Below are 8,047 nucleotides of genomic sequence, written 5' to 3' on the forward strand. Positions count from 1 at the left end.
GGGCCGGCAAACTGTAAACTGGATGGCTAAACTCGCTCGGCGTGTTATCTCTCTATTTGGCCAATTTCTACTATTTCCAGCCGCGACCTCAAGCCTGGTAGAGGCTAGTATTTCAGTACATCACGGTGCAATAGACAACATATTGGCAGTGTCACAAGCGGTAACAATACATCTGCATTTGTTGCAAAATAAATCAGGATAGCACATTATCACTCATACAAAGCACATCGTAGCATGTCAGTTGTATGTTATGGAGGAAACTATCCAGTACTTCCTTTGTATCTACACCGACATCCTCACATCCCGGTTTCCTACCGACTTTCACCCTTCTATTCTTCCGTACGTTTACAAAACAGGTAGCTGTACTTTGGAACATCTTAACGTCTCAATACTGGTTCATGTAACTCTGTATAATTTATTTTAAAACGTTGAGAAAAACATCTTTTAAGAACTAGCATAGTCTTGATTTTGCTTCAAAAGCCATACTATTTAGAAACCTAGGCACCTAGGTTGTTAAATAGATGTGAAAGTGTAAGCAAACTGCATACAAACGTGCTCAGATTCACAATGATGCCAACATGATGGTCTGTATCTGTATCTGTATAGCCGGTATAACCGCATTTCGGCGTAACACACCAGCTTCGCGGGCACGCGGCGCGGCGGCAGCTGGCTATATTACACCGATCGACTTGTTACACCTAACCCTTGAACTTCTAACTCTAGACATTGTAAAGCTATCTAATGACAATGCCCCTACTGTACTTGGTGACAATGAGTTCCACTCTGTGATAGTTCTAGGAAAGAATGAGTTCTGTGTAGAATGTTGGGACCCTTACTGTTTATATGTCAAAAGGTCGTGTTGTAGTCGTCACAGCCAGGCTGTCAGGAAACAATAACAGATCATCCCTCAGTTCCTGCGCGATGACCCGCACTCATTGTACTCTACTGTTTATTAGATAACGGCAGACAAAGAACTGAGATGACTGACACTCTCCCGTACTGTGTACATGTTGTACCTATATACCATCTGGTATGACATAATTTCCCTGAATACCCTAGAGAAAATGGCATCTCCCTGCACAACTCAATAAACCATGGCGGGTAGCCTGAAGGTCAGACTTCTCCGGGCACATCGTTGAAGAGATTCATTTGCCACGCATAGATACAGTTACTAGAACATTCTTTCATCAGTGACAAACTGGAAGGATAAGGATACTGACCTCCACAAGATGGACTGATAGCCATCGAAAATTTGGAGGTCAGTATCCTTATCCTTCCAACTTGTCACTGATGAAAGAATCTTCTAGTAACAACTTCTCCGGGCACGTTTTTAAATATTCTCATTGTCTCCGCCAGCAAGCTTACCTTAAGGCTAACATGTTGTCAGCAGAGTGTGTTTGTGGTTTTGAATTAACTCAAAAAAGTAGTAGGCATTTGTCGGTCTTAAAAGACCATGAAGTACTACGCCCTATACTTATTCTTAGCTATGCGTTTAAAACGTCTCAGTTCTGATGCGAGTCTCTGTTTTTCTTCCCCCCGATGTAAGCCCTTCTTAACTTCCTGTACGTCTCCAACGTGTTCTGATTAACTCAAAAATGTACGGAAAGACTATTACAAGAAACTTTGAGACAGCTTCTTGAGTATTTTGATATATTTGGCATGTAACTTACTAGTAACTTAGGTCTGGACATTTCAAACAAGTTTAGATTTTTGGTCCCCTAGCGACTTTCTTTGGTCCTGCAGCGGATGTCGTACTTGATGTTTCGCCAGTTATAAAAACCGCATTCATAAACAGCACTAATAAACGAAAACGACGGTTCTAATACTCACCAAGCAGAGGTTTGGGGTTATTTTTAGCGTGATTTTAGGCTTTTGTATCGGGGTTTCTCTTTTGCACTGATTTTTTTTCCCACCAAACCCAAAATTCAGTGCAAAAGAGAAACCCCGATTAAAAAAAAGCCTAAAAACACGCTAAAAATAACAGCAAACCCAAGCCTCTGCTTGGAGAGTAGGTTCTAAAACGTCCGTCGAAGAGCCTGCACCGGAGGCTACAGCAGCTCAATCATCCAGGTCTCCCCACACAAAGGGGAGGGGAGGGCACAGCTCATTAATATTCCGGTGCACAGGGGTCGACTTCCTGAGGCGAGGCGTCGGTACAGTACAGTCACACGGCGTCAGGAGAGGCGGGCCGGGGTACGTCCTCTCTCTGCCCGACACACCTGGAGTTAGTTCTCACCTGGACGTGCCGACCGACGCCACATCACACACGGGACGTTTCTCACCGTACCCCTCAAGTACTGAAGTATCACAAGGTCTATAACCAGGTAGATGTTCGTGTTTTCTGTAGTTGCTTCTACTCTTTCTGTTCTTAAGGAAGGTCTTTCAGGTTTAAAATATCCAATTACTCGGCCTTTTCGTCGACAATGTTTCAATAGGCGATTTACATACTTACACAACATGCTTTTAAGTCTAAGTTGTGTTATGCCTGTTGCGTTGGTGTTCGCAACAGACTTTTTAGCGTGTATTTGCAAAAGGTCAAGCTAATATTCACTACAAGCGTCGGGGCATGAATCCTGCTTTTAGACGAACTTTTGAACAACTCCGCCGCTCGTAAAGGTGGCGACAAGTCAACGTCAGTGTCATGGCAAACATGTGTAGACGCCGTTCCACGTATGTTGACGCGATGTTGGCTGTTGCTTGTTAGACATTTAATGAGAAAGAACGTCTCGCTTGTGTGAGATTGTGCCTGGGTGAGTGGCGACCGGGGCACAGCCAGTTAATTAGCCTCCATAAGATGCCAAAAACTGGGGAGTTTGGGGGTCTTTGAGAGCTTTTATGTGCTATTTTCTGATTGCATATAAACAACATAGCCGGCCTGGTTGAATTACCCCCGTTTGGGTTAATCAGAAAGCAGCCGAAGACCACCAAACCCCCAGTTCTATAAGCCTGATACGGAGGCTACAGTTAATATGGTATGTAGGCCGCGGGTTGGGCCAGCCGACCGGTCCGACCACTTGTTAGCTCCGTGCCCACCCCCTGCCCCATCTGTCGTCTTCTACCTTCAAAAATAACCATGAAATCGTCTTCAGAACTCTCCCGACTGCCACAGTACATTGGTGACCCCCTTGACGAAGTGTTTGCATCATCTGTAAGAGTTTGCCGGTGTAACAGTCCACAGGGAGGCGCTGTGATTGATCAACAATGCCCGAACCGCAGTTGAAAACAACCCAGGGCGATTTGTTTTTACGCGTTAAGATGGGGGTCTCTCATTATTTATTTAAGAAATCATCAAGGCATGTCAACACTTGTGTATGTATCATACGAAGAACATACGATTACATACTATGTATTGGACTGGAGTTCTGTGCGCAACAGATTGTTTTGGTGTGATACGCTACAACAAGCACAACCGTGGTGTAAAGCAGATAGTCTGTATCGACATATTTCATACACTTGACAGCCGTCCAGAAATTCGTCTTTTGTTCAAAACGTGCTCACCAAATTGGCCGACGATTGAAAAGAGAAGTTACACCTATCAGAAGTGGTACATAATCGCCCGTTTTGAGGGCGTTAAATTCTGCGAAATGGTTTGTTTTAATGAAAAGTTTCAAATGGACTGTCCAGCCCGCCCCTCGTTACCCGGTCTTTGTGCAGTCTGCCTGAGGGGAGGGCACTACACAATAGATAACGCCTTATGAATAACACTCAGCTTAAACATGGGGTACACAATCACACTTATAAACCCTCCATACGCTAGACTGGTCAGTCAGACACCAGACAACCACAGTTCATGTTTCGTCAACCAAAGCAATCTGGGTCGTGACATCAGATGGACTTTCGGCCAAGCTTCTGTGAGTAAAAAGAGTGACAGATCTAACAAATGAGGCACCTGGCAAAGAAATAGCCTGAAGGAGAAAAAGACTAAAAAATTTCGTCAACAAAGCGTAAGACCAGTTTGAAAATGTTTCTACCAAAAATCGGGAGAGTGTTTTGGATGATGATCTTGCCCGCCAGACATCGCCCGTTCCGACTGACTCATCGCTTCCTTCCTGCCGACCTTCTCACAAGTTGGTAGGAAAAAACGGGGGAGAAGTTAGACAAAGCGAGGCCCTCTCCCCTCCCGTAGCAGAATAATTGAATGTAGGCCGGACAATGATCGCCTGTGAAAAGAATTTCTTGCCCGGGGCGCCAACGACGTGAGGCGAATAACGAGAAGCCCTCTCGTGTTCGATGAAGCGAACGGACGAAGACCAGAACACCAGATTCCGTCATTTTCACAACTTTTCCACTTTCGTGTCAACTATCAGTCAACAAACGCAGCTTTTAGGTTTCTAAAATCGACAAAATGTGTGCAGATTTGTCGCAAGTGGGTTACGGCCAATCACCTGGCTCATCCAGCTTTTCAGAGCTATTAAGTTCCACTAAAGAGGGGAAAGGTCCAAGCCAAAGGCGACGTCTTTCATTCTTCTGCATGATTGGCCTTTTGGGCACCTGCCTCGAGCTCTTCGGTACTATCTAGTCTCCACCAGACTTCTTTTGCGGGGTGAATAAGTCGTAGAAATCGGCCTAAAAAAGGGTATTAATTGGCCAGAGAAGGTAGCCGGCCAGAGAAGCTCCATTTCCCCGCCGAGGCCGGCGCCGAGATTTCTACGATTTATTCACCCCGCAAAAGAAGTCTGGTGGAGACTAGTAGGTACTATCCACGCAGAGGTTTAGGCTTCAACTTATTTTTGACGTGTTTTAATGTTTTTTTTTGTAATGGTATCTTTTTCGCCAGCTATAAAAGTTCTTATTAAAACGTATTGTGAATTCGGGGGGATTCATTCCTCAGCTAACCGACATCTTGCACACGCAGTCGTCCCTCAGTAAGACATCTGGAGCCGCATAGTTCCCGTTTAGAACTTTTATTCAGCCTGTCACACGACCGGTGTCGCCTGTGTGGCTTCTTCAAGTGTACAGAGGCTAAATGACACAAGTAACAAGAAGTTCTCACTTATATACCTTTCCAGTGCATAATGCACTGATCAGTTATTAAAACGTATTGAATACTGTCCTGCCAATAATACGGTCTTCCAAATGGGATACTGCCTTGCAGCCACTAAAAGATCTGCTTGGAGATAGACTCGAGTATCTGGCGAGGAGAAAAATAATAGTCTAGAAATTGGCTCAAAACCACTCCATATCCATATGGATTAGTCTAATGATGACTGTTTCTTAGTGTAGTAACACCCTTAATACTGAAATATCATTGGTTAATGATTTGTGTCCCTAACACAATGTGGAGATTGTAGATAATAATCTTTCCCTTCCAGCCACTTCGCTCAGGTTCGCCTGGTCTCGTCCCCCTGAAAACCCCTCTCGAGCCCAGGGTTCCCAGACAACCTTGAAGTACGGTTTGGGATTGCGTTAGCCTTTGTTATGCCACGCAAATTAGCCAGATAATATAATGGGACCCGAATAGAAAATAATTTAGGGCCTGTTTCAAGGCTGCAAGTCAATGCTCGCACCTCGATAATATGAAACACAAACTAAAAGGGAGACATAGCAGCTAATTTGCAAACTGTAAACTCTTTGGCTACGCTCCAGGTACTAAAGTGAATGAAAGATTTGTAGTTTTTCTCCCGAGTTTTGTCTGGCATATTGTCTTTTGTCTAAAATTAGAACTCATGATTTGTTTTTTGTTCGAAAATCTGGGCACCCTGTTACTCTTACAGGCAAATCTTGCTCTCCTGCATAAGACTGGGGTCTAGACAGAATACCATTTACAGAACGAAATTTCGTGTGACATTTTCTGTATGGACATGTAGGTTCTATATGAGAAACGATCTTCATGTTTCAGCCATGTCACGTCTTGTCATGTCGGCGCTGCTTCTTTACTTTGTTTGCTCCGGTCTGGGTACAGACGGACCAAGGACACCCACAGAATAACAACAATCCTGGCCAGATCCTATCTACCATTCGCTTCGAGGGTTCGACTGATCCTAGCTACGGGACAAACAAAACTGTCTTTGTGTGCAGATTGTATGGAAAGTTTCCAGAGAACTAACTTCAAATATAGAAAAAATACCGAAACTCATGATCAGCCCCACATGTACACGACTTTAACACTATATCAAAGATTTATGTTAGTCCTTATTGTCTTAGTGATTAGGTAATTAGATAGTAGTTTTTCTTCTATACATCAGAAGTTGTTACCATACATTGTACAGTGCAGGACTGTCGTGCAATAAAGTTCTATAAATCTTAATCACTTCGTTTTACTTCTAATTCCCATTCTAGACTCTCAACACAAAGTAGCCAGGCTTCATTCGTTGAGTATAAACAACTCTGGTACGTCGAACCATAATGACAGTACAATAGAACATGTTCTAGATGTAAGGGCGGATTCGCTTCCCTATAATTTAGGAAATACGGTTAAGGCAGGTGATGTTGACATCCAATGACTGTTTGCCTACGAACATATTTCTACCTTTAACCCCTTTCGTCTTTTTCCACCCGTGAGGAAAATACATATCTTCACAATTTTTCCAACCTGTACACCAAATGCTTGTAAGTTCAATCTAAAGAAAATTTCTAAAGAGATACCCAGATCCGGATTTTCATCAAAGTTCAATGTCGTTTCCTTCACGTAGCCACACGAAACAAAGGACATCAAATCTCATCTTCCCGAGTTAACGCTAAAATACCTTGACCATGACATGTTGACATCCTGTTATTGTTGCTGTACCGTACGTGAGTGTTTAGTACAGGTGTGTCCCGGGAAATAGTTCACGTTCTATTATGACGTCCCATCCCCCTTCCTGTTTCCCACCCAACTTTCTCACACATACACATTTTTAAATGCATCCAATGTAATTTCAGGACAGCAAACGAACAAAATGTTCTGGATGAGGAAATCTGTCTGAAATTGACGTTTACCGTCATTTCTTAGCACACTTTCGTCATGATTTCATACTTGAAGCGTTTGAAATAGCACCAAAATAAGCTACTTGAGGGGTCCCATAATTTTTGGAACCGCCAACAATACATGTATCTAGAACCAGCCTACTGTCGTCAACAGCTTCCTTTTCAAAGTACATTCAAGTTTACCACTTTAGCTTTGTATTCATTAATTAGTTTTACATTGCGCAGCATGCTATTGTGTTGTTCTGAAGGCCTTAAAATTATATAGTACATTTCAAGATGTTACCATCATGTTGTAACTATCAACCTTGGTGAAGCATCCGTTTGCAGACACGAGCCATTTATGTCATTAGAGGTTGTGGACCGGGGAACATTCGGTCCTATGTTCAACAGTTGGATTTCTATGTATGTTCCTCAAAATGGAATTTTAGAGATCTTACAGAAAGCCAACGTCGGATTCTTCTCGAGTTGAGTTAGAGATGTGTACGAAGGTTTGCTTAAATGTAAGCCTGCCAATAAGATAGAAGTTATGTATACATGTACTCTGTAACATTGTTTCAGTCATAAACCTGAACACGTTCTAACATAAAAATGTTTGTGACAGACTTCCGCTGTAACCACAGAAAAACGCCCTGTCATTTACGTGTTTTTGACAATGATTCACTTTTGACGGTGTGCCAGGTCGCTTGACTGAAGAAGGGTAACCGGATGATAACGTAACATTCCAACACTTCTCTCAGTCGTCCTGTCACTTCAGTTGCGGCATTTTTTTTTTCTGCCAAATATCAATAGACATTGATAACGCTTCAGACTGTAAACTGGTACCGGGTGTGACATAAGAGGTTGTGTGATAGTAATATTAGTACTTTTTTTGTTTTTTTTTTTTGTTTATTCGCTTGATTTCGTTCATATTGTGAATTGACAGTTGTTGATTTGTTTCTGACAGATAAAATAGTACAGCAAGATGAGTATTGTCTTATTATTATTGCAGCGCAGGACTAAAATCAACAAGACTGTTAAACTGTAACATACACCATTTCACCATCTCTGTAAATGTGTTCAGCCTCGGGCGTCCAAACCTGTTCTTCTAGTTCCGCCGTGGGGTCCCGCGCTATATAGCTATGCATGTACTACTCACTGTTCC

Source organism: Branchiostoma belcheri, unplaced genomic scaffold (assembly GCF_001625305.1).
Source record: "Branchiostoma belcheri isolate BF01 breed outbred unplaced genomic scaffold, Haploidv18h27 scaffold42, whole genome shotgun sequence".
Taxonomy (NCBI): Eukaryota; Metazoa; Chordata; class Leptocardii; order Amphioxiformes; family Branchiostomatidae; genus Branchiostoma; species Branchiostoma belcheri.